General features: G+C 40.0%; 1 protein-coding gene across 1 annotated transcript in view; it reads left to right on the forward strand.

Annotated features, from left to right (window-relative positions):
• The window catches only part of SYBU (syntabulin), a 41580-nt gene that overhangs the window by 14406 nt on the left and 11545 nt on the right, over nt 1-15629 (forward strand). The gene's annotated exons all lie outside the window — the stretch shown is intronic.

Here is a 15629-nt window from a genome sequence, read left to right on the forward strand (position 1 = left end):
CCACTAATGCTGATAGTAAATTCAAAAAATAATTGAGTTATTTCTATAGAGCTTCGTGCAAGTTTTGAAAATGCTATCTGTATTAGCTTTTTTATGGAAATATAATTAATTGATGTCTTCACTTTCTTTATGAGACTCGATGGTAATGTCAAATAACAATTGAAATGGATTTTATCCTATTTCATGGTAATTGCACACATATTTCACTGGCCAAAGATAAATGACTTACTATCAAAGCAAAGAATTACAGCCTTCTGATGTTGTTAGATTTATTGTTGGATCCTGCCTAAAAGTTTACGCTGCCAGGCTGTGATAGCTCTGGGGATACAACATGTCAAACCAAGGCAAGATAACGGGTAGCCTACGTTGTGGGAGTTAGGCAGAAGAAGTTCCATGCTACACTGACTGAATCAAGAGCATGTCTCCCATTGCCTCAGGCTAATGGGCCACCTCAGACCACCCACTAAATCAGCACCTGCTTGTCACACATCTAAGACTAAATATCCCAGTGTGTCACTGGCTGCTGTAATTTTAATGAGTAGATATAAAATATTTTTGTGATTCATGTACAGGCAGGTCTTGATTACAAACGGTCAGGATATTTGTGCTATTATTTAATTAATCATGAAGACAGAGTGGGTTTTGACTCTATACAGACCCTGTTGCAGAACTGACATTGTTTATGATCTCAGGTACCTCCTGGCTATACTGTTTCCAGAGTCATTTTACCTCTGAAAGTAACTTAGATGCTTTCATGAGGACCCAGCTCAGATTTACCAGCACCATGTTTAATCCAGAAACAGTAGAGAATCTGTTGCAAACACTCTTTAATGGCTTGGTCATTGAAAGGGCTGATTAAATCTGACTTACCACTATCCCTGCAAGTTCTTCAGCTCATTTCATAACACCATGTTACTTGAGTGTTCACAGTCTCCCATTGCTCTGCATAATGGATGATGACATATTTTTTCAAGGTTTGTTTTCTGTTCCATTAAAAGCAAGGAATCTAATGCAAGCAGAATGCAGTGAATATGTTATATGACTGTCAAATCTGCACCCATGGCTGCCACAACCATTTTGTACGTGAATATGGATGTAGCTTAGCAAAACATGGATAAAGGATTTTGAAATTTTTTTTTCTACTGAAGAGTTCTATACACATGGAAAAGAGTTATGTACTTGTTTCAATAGAATACTTAATTGTTTTCAATTATTACACTTAAATTGACCTATAATATCAAGTTATTAGCCTTTTGCAGTAATAGAAGTCATCTTCATTTTAGTTGATGGCATTATTTCAAGTCTTTGAATGGACTTAGTTTAGGTATTCTTGTAGGTGGGACATTCTGTGTCTGTCAGGACCTCTGCATTGATTCATATCTAAGGTTGGAAACCTCATCTCTAGAATTCAAGCATATCACTCCTGAGATACATCGAAACTCTCAGAGCAGGAACTGGGTCTGATTTACAGAGTGTTTCTAAATTCCTCCTGCCAAATGCGTCACACCTTTTTAGTGGAAAGTTGTCAAAAGCCACATCATAGTCAGCTGACACAGGTGAGGGACATTCCTGAAATGAAGAGCACACCAGGGGCCAGGTGGGGTTCATTTTCCTCACTGTTGGCCACAGGGGTTAGTGTAATTCTCTCCCATTGCTATCTCTTGGCTTCAGGTGAATCCAGTCCCTTACCCATGACCTAATTGAGTATGAATTTCTGGTGGCTCAGTTGGGAAAATCTAGCCTTTATGCAAAGAAGAGGTATTGTCATGTAGCAAAACATGCAGGGAGTAACAAGGGAGCAGTAGGAGAGTGGGACCTGGGAGGAGAATAACAGCCAGTGTGTCCCTGTCATACGTAACCTAGTTCTGCATACAGTTGGGTACCTCAAGCTGCAGCACAAAAAGAGTTGTGCATAGTATCTTTCCCTCTACCAAGAGCCCTCACTGATTTATGGAGATAATCTCTGCTTTTTATGTATTTGAAACGTCTTGAGATAGTGACTACATAGCAGCAGCCAGGCATAAGAGACAAAAATCTAGCCTACCACTATCTTTTAGAGACTGTGTCCTGCACTACATTTTTGTAGGAGAGTCCATCAATCAGTGTACACCTTCAAAATGCCTGTCATTTTGCTGCAAATTTATGTTTCCAGGATTGTTTTCTTGGAACATGCTGAGTCTCAGATGTAACACTCACACAAATATTTAGATAATTCATGAAATGTCAGAGTGGGATAGCACTGAGAATGAACTCTGGGACCTTTTTAGGCTGTTCCCAAGCTCCAGTGCTTTTCTGCTGCTCTAGCAACATCACTTCATCTTTCTTTTCTGTACTTCAAAAGATGAAATACAACATAGCTTTTTTTTCTGTAACAGCCTAAGGCATTGTTATATGGATCTAAGTCATCTTCACCTCTTGAAGTATTAACAAACTAGATTTGGTTATCATTCATAATTTATATTGTTTGCATAGTGAAACATACTTAATCCTGGAATGTATTATCACTGCATTTTGCTATACCTCTGAAAGATTTATAATCATGAAGAAATTATTCATTTGGGATAGTTGGTAATAGTTTTTACTATGCATTAAATCTGAATCACAACAGTGTTATAGGTGAATTGGGCTTGAAATCTGTACCTGCTTTCCCAGAAAGGATGAAGATGACAGGAACTCTAAGGAAAATATATAACATCCACTCCAGGAGAAAGTTAATAAGCTTTTTAATTTCAGGATTTTAAAAGTTGTTCCTTCTTTTGGGTGTGATTCATTTATGCGATATTTAAAGCAATAGAAAATGTATTGCAGAAAATGCCCTCACAAAAAGGCACAAAAAGCTTAATTAACACTAGTCTTAATTTTGTATCAAGATGCTGTGCTGAATTCTACAGTTTCTGTAATTGAATAAACAGGAGCATAAACTCTTGTACATATTCACATTCTTGGTGTACTCCTCCTGCAAAGATCCATCCTGAATTCCTGCAGCTCATGTCCACATCTTGTTGAGAATAGTGGGAACTGTTTTGCTTTCTTTGACAGTCTTTCTCATCTCGTTTTTTAACTTCCGTTACTCTTAGTGCAAGGACTGAAAATCTGGATCTGCAAGCTGCAAAGTACTGATAAACTTCCAAATACATGTGGATAAAGAAGGGAATCTTGGGCAAGGGTTGTGTCAATAACTTTTTAAAAGGCTTGCATGTTTAAAGTAACACAGAGATGCACTTTTTTTTTAAATGTCTGTGAGCATCATAATTTGGGAAGGGCACCTGATCAGCTGGCTGTGTTCAGCATTTCTGGCAAAAGTTCTGGTCTTTATTTTCTTGCTCTTGGTGTCATGGGCACACTTGGGACAGTTTACTGAATGAGCTGTTGAAGCTGTCTCTTAGAACCCATGAAATTGCTGAAGTTTCACATTAAATTATTAAGACTTAAGACAAAACATTAAGACTGTCCCAGACTTGTCCCTTTTGCACCTTCAGGAGTGTGTGGAGTAGAGATGTAAGCACCTCTGCATGAAAGGAGACCTAGGTGAGCCACAGTTAGGGTCAGCTTCCAAACCTTGTAAAGACTGTCTGGCTGTCATTACAGCTCAGTTCAGTAATAACCATTGCAGACTATGCAAAAAAAGTTATTCTTTTTCACTGCTGATAAAACATCTGGCCATCTATTACTGAATCTGGCTAAAATAGTAACATTTTGGATTACAGTGTGGTTGAACTGCTATAGATTATATTTCAAGAGGGGTGGTCATTGAGAATTGAGGCATTAAATTTGTCCTGTTCGAATTAATGGCTGAATTTCAGAGGCTTTCACCACATAGAGCACCTATGGTTTTTGGCCAATGAGCACAAATTTAAAAAAAAACATGAAATTACATCTGAACAAAAGAAACCACTTTTTTTGCTGTGATAGTGGTCAGACCAACTGGCACAGGTTGCTCGGAGAAGTTGTAGAATCTCCATCCATGGTGATATTCAGAACACAGCTGGATGTGGTCCTGGACAGCCTGCTCCAGCTAGGCTTGCTTGAGCAGGGAGTTGGACCAGGTGGTCTCCAGAGGTCCCTTCCACCCCCAGCAATTCTGGGGTATTAGACTTATTTTCCTTTAAATAGGACATCATCCAGATCTGTAGTTAAGTATTTGCAAGACACAATTTGTGCTTTTTCTGCCCTATATTTCATGTCCATGTACTACCATGTCACTTATAACGAGCTCATAGAAATTGAAGTGTAAAAAAAGTAACTTTTAGCAATCACTATTCAATTAACAATGTCATTTAACTTTGAGCAATAGTAAGTAACGTTGAGTCTGCCTGTGTTGCTGCGTGATCTTTTCTGCTTCTTCTGGATGAATTTGTTAAGTCATGAGTGAATGAGCCTTGGGGTATTATGTCCCAGTCTGAATGGATAACTCTTTGAAGGCTTTAGGACTCTTAGGAATTTTAGGAGAGACAGGTGGGGTAGACTGTATCAGCCTTAAATTGGTTGTGAGTACTCAGTAGGTGCAGGTGCTTTTTTTAATCAGTGTTGGAGCTGATGATAGTGAACAAAAAGGAGTCAAGGGAAATGACCCAGGGCAATTAGGAATATTACAGTTAGAGCTAAATGAGCCAAACAGATCAGAGATGAAATGTGTTATCTGCAAATGATATTTAGCTGTTAAAATGTAATGCTCTTCCTGCTGATTGTTTTGTCTGGTATGTGAGGGTCAGATTCCCAGGATGTCTAGGAACCTATTCTTGGGGGCACTCTGTGCAAGCAAGTTGTAGCAGCTAGTTAATCCATTAATGTAAAATGAGCAGGTAAGTTTATTCATATTGCTACTTTACTTCCATAGGTGTCTGTATTCTAAAGGCAGTCACTTTGGTTATTTATAAAACAAAACATAAAAGTTCTGATTTAGATTATATTGCTGATAACTGGCTGTATGATTTTACAGATCTTTTGTCAGCTCACTCCCTCTCTTTGGTATGACAGTGTGGGAATAATAGCATCTGGTTGATACATATATATATGTGTGTATATATATATATATATATATGCGTGTGTTTCCTTTGAAAAACAGATGAGTTCTGTGAGAAGATTGTCTTAGAGGTAATTCTGGAAATATACTCCAAGAACTTAGCCCTTCTGATTGCAGAAGGTTGCAACGATAGGACTTTGTTTTATCTTTGGAAGGCTGATAGAATATTAGAAAGATATGCTTTAGTGGTGCATTTATCCAGCAACATTGTATCTTGTATTTGCATGGCTTTTGTTCATTCTCTGTACCAAATTTCTACAAGTGGTAGGAAAAACAATAGAACTGTTGTCCCCGTTGTTCAGGAACAACGGTACAAAATACAAAAACCAAGTTACAGAATGTGCTAACTTGAATAGATCCTAGGGCATGCAAAGAGATTCATTGTTCTTTATAACTACTAGTTAGTACTTCTACCTCTTATGTTGAAATACTTTTTAAAATGCTGGTGTTGTACTGTGTATTCTAATGCAAAGTCACACTGATTGTCTAAAAAAAACCAGACACCATAAAACCTGTATTTGGAGATGGCAATTTGCCTTGAGTGATCCCCAAAATAAGTTGGTGTGCTTCATTTTAAAAACAGAATCACACAAAGCTGAGAGTGATGAGAAGACTGGTGACCTCAGTGTACTGTGTCTCTCTTTCTGCTGTGACTTACTTAGCAGTACTTTATAACCCACATTGCAAGCCTGCATCTTTTCTGAGGGAGGGATAATTAAGAACAAGGGTATGTCAAAGAGCATTTAACCTGGTAACAAATGCAGGATTTAATCAGAGTACACCATGCTCCCATCCTGCAGTCAGTCATAACCTTACTTGTGCGGTGAAGATGGGAAGATTCATGCTTCTGTTCCTAGGAATATTCATATAATAAAATACATGGTTGGTGTCATGTGCATAAGAATGCTTAAATTAGGAAATGAGCTACACCTGATTCAGTTTAGTTTCAATAATCAGTTGTTGAACAGAAAAATGTGCTGAAGATGGATTGAGTGAAGTAAGTTGACAACAAATGATGGAGCATATTGCCTATGACCATAAGTTGTCCATATATTTGTTACTTCTGTACCTCCTTAAAGTATTTGAATTAATAAGCAATCTCTTCATACGGCCATGCTTATTGTAAGTGTAAAGCATAAATTCTCTGAGGGGACAGAGGAGCATGCAAGTGAAAAGCCTGGGTTCCTTGAATAACTTAAATCAGATGAGGATGGCTTTAACTTGAGCATTTGATTTTTAAGCAGCTCAATATGTGGCAAAGAGCAGATACACAGTGGTCAATTATATGTGCTTCTAGAAGGCTTTCCATTTGCTTTTTAAAATAGCAACTTGGCAATGAAAAGGGAGGAAGCACATGGTTCAAATGCTTCGCTTCTGTCCCACACTTGATAGCAGCCAACCTAACCATCCTGACTTTCAAATCCAACAGTACTGAACATTTATTTCCTGTATAGTTTTAATCTCACTCTTCTCCCTTTCTTATATGTGCACTTTATAGTTTCATTCGGGACAGTAAAGTTTCTAAGGTCTTTTCTAACACAGAGTCTAACAAATACTGTTGGGGCAGTTTTCGATCCTGTTTCTTTTTCTCATTTACTTTTGCTTTTCTTCCTTCTCTTCGTCTTTCATTTTGAGCCCATACGAAATAGCTACTATGTTTTTTTTTTAAATAACAGTGTTTCTGGATAATAATTCTTTATGCACTGAGCCCTTCTACATATTTTACCAATGGCATCCTCTTTAATTTCACGTCTGTTGCTATGGAGCTGTGTAGATTTGCTTACTTGACCTGACAGCACAGGGAGTTGTGAGGGACTCGGTTGCCATGGGTACCGGAGGACCCGGCTGTGCCTCACAGGGAGATGAACACGCACATCTTGCCGTTCAGGAGTGAGGACACCATATCCAGGTTCAAGCCCGTGCTATCCTCAAAGCTTGCATCCTAGAGTGGGGCGTCACCCTGCCAGATCGGTGCTGTGAGGTCTGGTGGATGGCAGTGGGGCAGAAGCTGCTGTTGGCCGGGTCTCTTATTTGCAGGGCCCAAGCCTCCCTGCATGCTTCAAAATGTCTGGGTCTTTGTGGCAGTTTTGGAATGGTCCCTCCCAGCTGGGTCAACAGAACCAGTGCAGGCTGTAGATCCCATTGGAACTCCTCTGTCTGGCATAAATTGCTCAGGCTTTGTGATTCGGAAGAGGTGAAATTTGAATCTACAGGTCTCCTTAGAAAAGCTTCAGAAGCAGTGGGCTGCAGGTGGGGACTGTCTTTCTCTGGTTCAGTGACTGGTCCCATTGCTCACAGGAGGTGGAACAATATTAACAGGTGAATCTGCCATTTCCCTTCTTCTGGGGGTTGAGAGCGCTGTTTCTGAGGTGAGGTAGGTGCAAATTACAGTCTTGAGCAGAGATGGCCTGTAATTTATCTGACCTCAATTCCATGTCTGTAATGTAGCTTTAACCATCTCTGCCTGCACAAGTTCACTCAAGTCCTATTTTGTTTTAAAGGAGATATAATGAAAAAATTCAGTGAATCTAGTGTGCAGTCTTTCTGGCCAAATATATAAGCATTTACATTCAGATAAGATAAATAGCACCTTGAACTGATTGGTTATACTGACTGTTATACTCTGACTAAAAATGGGACCAAGGTTGGCTCGGACATGGGTGTCTACACTGGAGACACCCATGTTTAGTCAGGTGAATTCCACCCCATCTCCTGTGTTCCTCATCAGGCCTCTCTGACAACTCTGCTGTTAGCCCTTACTGAAGCCAAGCCAAGCACAGTCTCTGTCTCTTTTATTTCTCTTTTTTTTTTTTTCCTTTGTTTTTTTTTTAACAGAAAGCAAAGTCGGTCTTAGACATTCAGTTACAGCAGAAAGTTTGTGTTTGAAAATCATGCATGGATCTTCAAGTAGGTCTAATTAGATGCCTTTTCCTCTCCTGTTGATCCCTGATAACCGTAGGCACTGTTTGTCCTGCTTCTGAGGACTTCAGCCCAAGGTGCCTAGCATTGCACTGGGAGATTTTATATCTCGTTTTGCACTGTGAATTCTCAGGAATTAAGTGTTTTTAGGACATAAACTAACTAAATCTCACTAAAGTGCAAAAAGTACTCTGTAACTTCCAAGAGAATAATACTGGAATATAATCAGAATGTAAATATTTTGAGCAAAAGATACTTAAAGTGAGGTAAAAATTATTAGCTTAACACTATTTTTTTAGTTTGAATTTATATATGTTTTAGATTTAAACTTTGAATTTAAGCAAATTTGCTTGAATTGATGTGGAAAACATGTTCAAATAGCCAAGTATTTCTTTCAAACAAGAATAAAAAAAGTAGCAGCTACAGAGAGTGTTTTGGCTTTAAAGTGTTTCATATTATTGAACTCAAATCTACAAGTTGATGTTAAGTGTCCTAGAAAAACAAGCTTTTAATTCTATGTCACAAATTTTATAATCTACCCCCCTCTAAAAAATTATTTTAGATGTTGCTCAGTAGAGATGTAGGCAATTAGTGGTTGGGCTGTGGCCTCTCAAGACGTATCTCTTTTTGTTCAGAAGAGACTCAGGCTGCAGCAAGCACTCAGATGTCACAGCAAAAATGGAGGATCCAAAAAAGAAGCCAGCAGGTTGCAGAGGAGGAATTGAAAAGTAAAAGGTGGAAGCAGGAGTCCCACCTGTCCTAGATAATGACCTGCTCAGCTGCAGTTCAGGGTCTTGGGCATAAATCTTTTGCAGTTATGCACTTATCTCCTTCCTCACAAAATAAAAATAAATAAGTAAATAAAAGGAGATCCGTGTTATTTAGTTGAGTGTAGAGAAAAGAAACTTATGTTTAGATCTGTTTGTGCCTCTTTTGGAGGATGGACTTGAGCACGAAGGATAAGAGTGCTCTAATACAGGTCTGCTGGGCAGGCTGAGGGGATGAAGGGAGTCTGCTCCCAGGGAAGGTGTTCCACTTCATTTAATTTAGCAACTGTTTTATTGGGGGGTTGAAGCTGCGCTCCCAGCAGGCACACCATAACTCCTTTCTTTCTCTCTCTCCCTGGCCCGTTAATTGTCCTGATGCACAGAAAGTGGGACAGCCACCGTTACAGGGACACTCTCGCCTGAGGATGCCTGCAACCTCGAGCTTAGCGTTGTGCTTGGTCCGTGAGAGAGCCACGGCTCTAACTGCAAATCGGAGTGAGTGGGGGATGCGGCTATCGGACTTTTGCAGGGAGCGCCTGGGCTGCTGGACAGAGTGAGACCTGTACCAGCTAATTCATCTTGTAGCTCCAAATGCCTTTTGGTAGGGAGGCTCGTCTTCTGGGAGTTGTGGGGATGTGCTCCTGCATCTGGAAAAGATGCCTGAGTGCCTGGAGTAAGAAGGGCACTGGGGTTTAGAGATTGGAGTTGAGGCAGATGTGGAGGATGGAAGTCAGTAAGTGTGATCTTTAGTCAAAAAAATTTCTTTTTGTATATTCAGGCAGGTTTTTTTCCTCTCTTCCACTATCCAGAGCTGAATGTGAGCCAAAAATGAGAAACTAATGCTATACACACTGAACACTCCTTAAGTATTTGTTTTAAAATATGCATGAGGTCAAGCTAGAACATGCTTTGCAATTTGTGTATTTACTGCAGCAAATTTTCTGCTGCTTCTGGCTGTTTTCTGTGGTTTGCAGTCCCGTTCACCTCTACAGGAAGAAACATTGTGCATATGAAAGAGGCCATTATGAATCCTTAGGAGATTTTTTTTTTTTTTATTGTGCTCTGCTTTTAAATTACAATCTATTATTTATGTGAATGTTTAAAATAGCTTTCTGATTCCCTGGTTAAAGTATTCTGAATCTACTCCAGCTACATTTTACTATGTACAACTCCCACCAACCATCAGTTTTTATTTCAAGTTATTTTTCATGAAATAACACACATCACAGCCAGAATCCTGTGTAGTTGTTACATGGTTTTCTTTACAGTTTTCCAGCTGTATTCTTCCTTCCCGTGATAAACAGTGTTGCCAGTATTAATTCTTATCTAAGAATACACAAATTGCATTCCCTTAATCTCCCTTCATAAATAGTGCCCTGTAATCCTGTTATCATTATTGTTGACCTTTTTTGGAATTCCTCCAGGTTATTAATGCCTTTTTAATGAGAATCCTGGGATTTAAACTGTTTTCTAAGCAATGTTTACTCAAGAATTGATAGATTATTTCCTTTTCTTTTTTCCTTTACATCCTTTATTTCTTTTTTTTTCTGACATCTTACTATGTTCAAAGCGGAGCTATGCAAATAACTGATTTGGGGATTTGCTGCCAAATCAAAACATTAAAGAAAACCTTTGTTTCAGTCTAAACAAAGACAATATTCAATCTAAAATATTTAGAATGTTTGGGGAGATTTTTGGGATGTTTTTTACTCCTTTCTTAAAAGAAGAAGAAATTTGTTTAGTTTTCAAAATTAAAGCGTCATTTCAAACAGAAAATAGAAAATTCTGGTTTTCCATTTTCTGGCCGTGTTTGACTTCAAATCATAAATAGTTTCAGTGTTCTCTGAACTTTGTATTTTTGGTGACTGAATTACCACCTAAAGGTTTTTGTTTCCCTCAGAGTGATTAAATAATTTTTGAGCAGTAACGAGTGAATATGTCTGTATATTCCTTGTGCTTATATATCTGTAGGCATGGAAAGCTAAGGGGGTGACTTTTAGTCATGTAAGTCTCACTTACTTGATTTCACTGTGGTATAAAGACATCAGGTAAGATGTTGGTTACTGGGCTCAGAAGTGGAAGCTCAAGCAGAAACAACTGAGCAGGTATCTGCAGATAGCGGTGTCACTGAAACACTTGGCCTGTTTAAGCAGTGGTATTTTACTTGCTTTTATGTACCTAGATATTTAAATCCTATTGAAGCTGGGTTTTAGGTGCCTTCGCTCTGTTTTGATTCTCACTTGAAGTTCTGAATCTGAGCTCAGGAAGAGCCTAGGAGAAGGGAGAAATGTATGCCCAGTCCCTCTTCCAATACATAAACTAAAATTAAAAAAAAAAAAAAAAAAAAAAATCCAACAGCCAGAAGAGCAACTAGATAGAGGTTTCCCAACTTTGCCCAAACTTGTAGGTTGTAGAGCTTGTTTGTATGAGGTGTGTTGGGTGCAGGGGATGGATAGGGTCTCCTGATGGAGATGGGAGTTGTGGGAAATTCAGGTCTGTTTGGATTTGCCCATGTAGCAGAAAGTAATGAAGAAAGACATCCTAAATTGGGTGGATTTATGGAGGATCTGGCGCGGGGCATGATAAGCTGTGAGGATTGACACCTTCTCTCCTCATCCGGTTCTTAACCGCTGGATACAGTGCATGTCCCAGGTAGTGCGGTAGGGGAGATGCTGTGCAGCCTCCTCCCAGTTCAAAGCTAAACCTGGCCCTGCAAATCCCAGGTGGATCCCTTCCCCAGTAAAGCAGACAGTAGAAGACAACTTTCTTTGGGCTGCTTTTGCGTGGACCCTGATGTATTTGGCATAATGTAAAACACCCACCCCGGTCTTTAGACAGGAGTCAGGCACCAAACTGTTGGGCACTTTTAAAGTTGACCTGCTTCTAGGCATGCCCAAAACCAGGAGTTTCACACAGCTGAGCAGCTTTGCTGATTGAGACTGATGGAAGGAGGTATTTCCCGAGCGAGGTGGCAGATAGGGAGAGCGCCACTTCCAAAATTCCCCCCTGGGAACTGGGGACCTGGTATCCTTTCATAAATCCAGCCTACAGCAACTGCAAGGTAGACATTGGTTCCCCAAGGAGCTTGAAATAGATCATCTTTAATGTGACATAACAAAATAGTAAACCTACTTTATGATAATGTATCTTATATATGCCTTTACATAAAATGTATTTAAAGGAAATAAAAATTCTACAGGGTTTGTTTCATATTTTATTAGTATTACAAGCCTTGTCTTGCTCCCATGCTGAGGCACTTCATTACAGGTCTCTGTTCCTCCCTCTGAAGTTCTGTAACTAACAGGAAGCTGTAGCCTTTCGAAATCCAGGCAGGCTGTGACCGTTCACTGGAGTTGGCAGAATACAGTGTGACCACAAACCCGCAAGGATTAATAAGCTGAAAAAGCACAGGCTTCTTGTCTGTCATTTGTGCCTCTTAACAATAAGAGTGCTATTCGGGGAAAAAAAGCAGCAAATGACAGTCATAACTTGAAATGCAGTGCCCTCAGACCTGCCTGGGCTTTATTACTGTAAAAAACACAGTTCAGGCAACCAGTCAATATACTGGGTAGGCTTTTACTGTTCCTTTCAACAGATGACACTTGAACTCTATTAGTTTTTTATAATCATTTCAATGTGTGCTTTACAGTAAATATTTGATTAGCTTATGACAAATTTTGCTTTTCATCCTGGGACTGCAGGGTTGTTTAGTTAGTTACCTCCCAGATATGTTTCTCATTCCAGTGTTTTTCCTTTGACTGTTGAAAACATGTCAAACTGATTTAAAATGTTTTATGCACATTATAATGAAAACCATATGTCTTGTATTAAGGGTAACTGTGCAAACGCTTTCAGCTGAATCAGGTTTAGCATGTGATTTCATGCATTCACATATATGCTGTGAACGCGTGCCTGCACAGTTAATTGCTGTGCCCCAGACAGCCTCTTTCATCCTTGTGCAGGGGAACCAGATTTAGGAGATGTGTTGAAGGGGCCTCTGCAAGCCCTTTGTTAAATTTCTGCCACCAACTTGACGGGAGGGCTGGGATGTTTTCCCAGTCTGTGATGGAGTTCGCTCCCTTTCTGTGTACTGCTAAGTCATCCTTGCCAAAGATTACATTTTCCAGCTCCTAAAAATACTTCTGACCAGCCTATTCATTTCCCTTCAAGAAGACCAAATAGCACTGACAGGTTCATAAAAAAATCTCCTGAGGTGACACTACATGCTTATAAAAAATACTTGTCTATAGGCAGATTTACACATACATTTTATAAAACTGTCAAATGCAAGTTGAGTATCATGTTATACAACTATCTGTCTGTATTTTTTGAACCTTTAGTCTCAGTGTTTCTCTTGGGGTTGGCATAGGAAAGCTGCATCCTCTGTCTCTGATCCAAAGAGCCTTTTTGCTTGAACAGGAAGATAAGTTCCCCAGACTGTTCCCTTCTGCTCTGTGAACATATGTTCCCCCAACAAAGGTCATTTCAGGCTGAGAAAAGAAAATATATGGGAGCCATTTTTAAGGTGTTAGCTGTTGTAAGAACAGCTCAAACTGCATATAGCAGCACAAAAAATAATTGGGTCAGGCTGATTTCTGTATGAAAAATATCCTTAAGATATATAAAGCTGAAAAAAACCCCGGCTTGCAGTGCTCTTTGTCTGTTCTGACATCCTCTTGTGGCTGCTTTACAAATCCATTAATTAAAAACAATTACAAAAAACACAAGCCCAGATCACAGTGATATGCAGAATATACATGATGGCTTTCAGCCAATATCAGTAATTAGTTTGTAGTGACTGTTTTTAGAGAAGAGCTTGATTGATTATGGTTTCACAGCATACACAAGTCACATTCTGTATTCATTTTGAGATCTGCAGTGCTTCTAATTTGCATTAATGTAGTTCAGATTACTATGAAAACTATAGTATTTAGATGAGATCAGAAAACTGCTTAATGAGATACATTTTAATTATTTGATAACAACCCTTCTTCCAAAATAAGAAGAGTAAGCAAGCATGATGAGCAAAAAATCAAAATAAATAGTTTAGATCACACAACCAGCAGTCTGAATTGAAGGGATCATTTGAAAACTCCAGTTTAGGTCCAAATGGAGGGAAACAAGATCTGCATTGCAGTTATTCCCCAAAGTCTTCTGTCTGCTGTTGAGCTGGAAGTCTCCTCACCCAGCAGGTTTAAACAATTTATGAAGAGTCACACTAAATGCTTTGCTCCACGTCCCTTCTGATTGTGTCTTTGCCAGCTGCCCAAGTTACCAGCTGTTACTGCACTGTGCAATCAGCTGAAATGTGATTAACAGCTCTGTCCGATGAGCAAGCACTGGCAAGCAGTTGGGTGGATGTCCACCCGAGAGCGTGGAGCGATGGCTTCAGTGGCCAGCTCAGCGAGTAGGGGAGGCGATGCCTGTTGGTACCCTTAGGACTGACAATACCAGACATTGCTGTGCCCAGCTTCTCACCGTCGTTCTGGGAGTGTCACTCACAATCCTGACCTTGATGACTAAACTGCATATAAAATCAGAGGGGATGGTTAGGTACTAAAATCCCAGATTCACAGCAGAGAGCATGCCAGGCAGGAACACGCCTCCACCAGTCCATAGGAGTTGTGAGAGAAGAGTGCAGCCTCCCAGAATTAGCCACCTACTTGTAGGCCTGAGTGTGCCCAGGTGTGTGCCTGGGATTCACTCTGAGCCTCCGTACGGGACCTAGACCACCTCTGTGAGTGCAGGCACCCAGCATGTTTCATTCCTTTGAAATACCGCCGGTGCTAGGGGTACCACCCTGTTTTGTGTCACAGCTGAGCAGTTTGAGCTCAGGGAAAAGATCCAACTTCAGTGCCCTCCTTAGACCAAAGGAGTTCAAATCCGCACCTCTCATAAGAGTTCCTGAACCACCTGAAATCAACCGGTCATCCTTGGCTTCCCCCACTGACTCTAGACCTCGTGGTAGTGGAGAGCAGGAGAGATGGGCAGAGGGAGCACATGTGGGAGCAGCTTGTGTCACCCAAAGATCAGAGCAGTCCATATGGAGGAGGGTCCTGTGTCCTGTTCCTTGCTTCTAGGATTATATCTGCTTTTACACAGTTATTGTTTGGTGTGAAACATAATAGTAAGTCTAAGATAAGTCTCACATACAGTAATAGCAAGTCAAATAAGTAGGTCAGAGTCCAGGAACTGGAACCAAACCCCACTGTTATCTATGGGCTTGACACTGTGAATCAAGTACGTTTCCCACTAGGAGGCTTTGCCCTCGAAATAGGTCATTTTTAAGGGTGTGATCTGAAAAAAAGCCTGAAGTGCTAAAACAAGATCATTTCTTTGCAGCTTCTTTCTCTTACATTTGTCAGTGCATGTGAGCAGTGTGATTTTTCTCTCCTTAGATTGCTTGTGGTGTACAAAAATAATCTTGCAGGAGCAATCTCATATTAAATAGAAAAGAAGCAGTATTAGTGGTTCCTGGAAATATACTGCTTATGCTGTTAAAGATTGGAACTAGAGATGTAGCTGTGAGTTAAAGGTTTCAAGATAAATGAAACTGAATCTCATAAAAATACAGGTCCCTTCAATAGTGGGCATTAGAACTGCATTTTCTCTACTTTTCCAGCTGCTTCTAATGGCTTTGAGGGAATTTTTTACGCAGTCAGGCCCTATCTCTTCCCCTGGGGACTCTAAATAAAGCTATCTACAGAGAGAGTGTGCCACTTACTCTAGTTGCTGCACCAGAGTGGTGAACATATATGCATATTTTGGGCTCTATGCCATATAACAGGATGCTTTTGAAGGCAAGGAAGCTCAGAAAATTTAAGTGCTTTACATTTTGAGGGAAAACTCTCTCTGCCAGCACAGTTTTATTTACAGCCCTGTTTCACAGGGTGCCTATATGTAAGAGATAGATAGATAGA

The sequence above is a fragment of the Tyto alba genome, unplaced genomic scaffold, assembly GCF_018691265.1.
Source record: "Tyto alba isolate M040663 unplaced genomic scaffold, T.alba_DEE_v4.0 Super-Scaffold_9, whole genome shotgun sequence".
Lineage (NCBI taxonomy): Eukaryota > Metazoa > Chordata > Aves > Strigiformes > Tytonidae > Tyto > Tyto alba.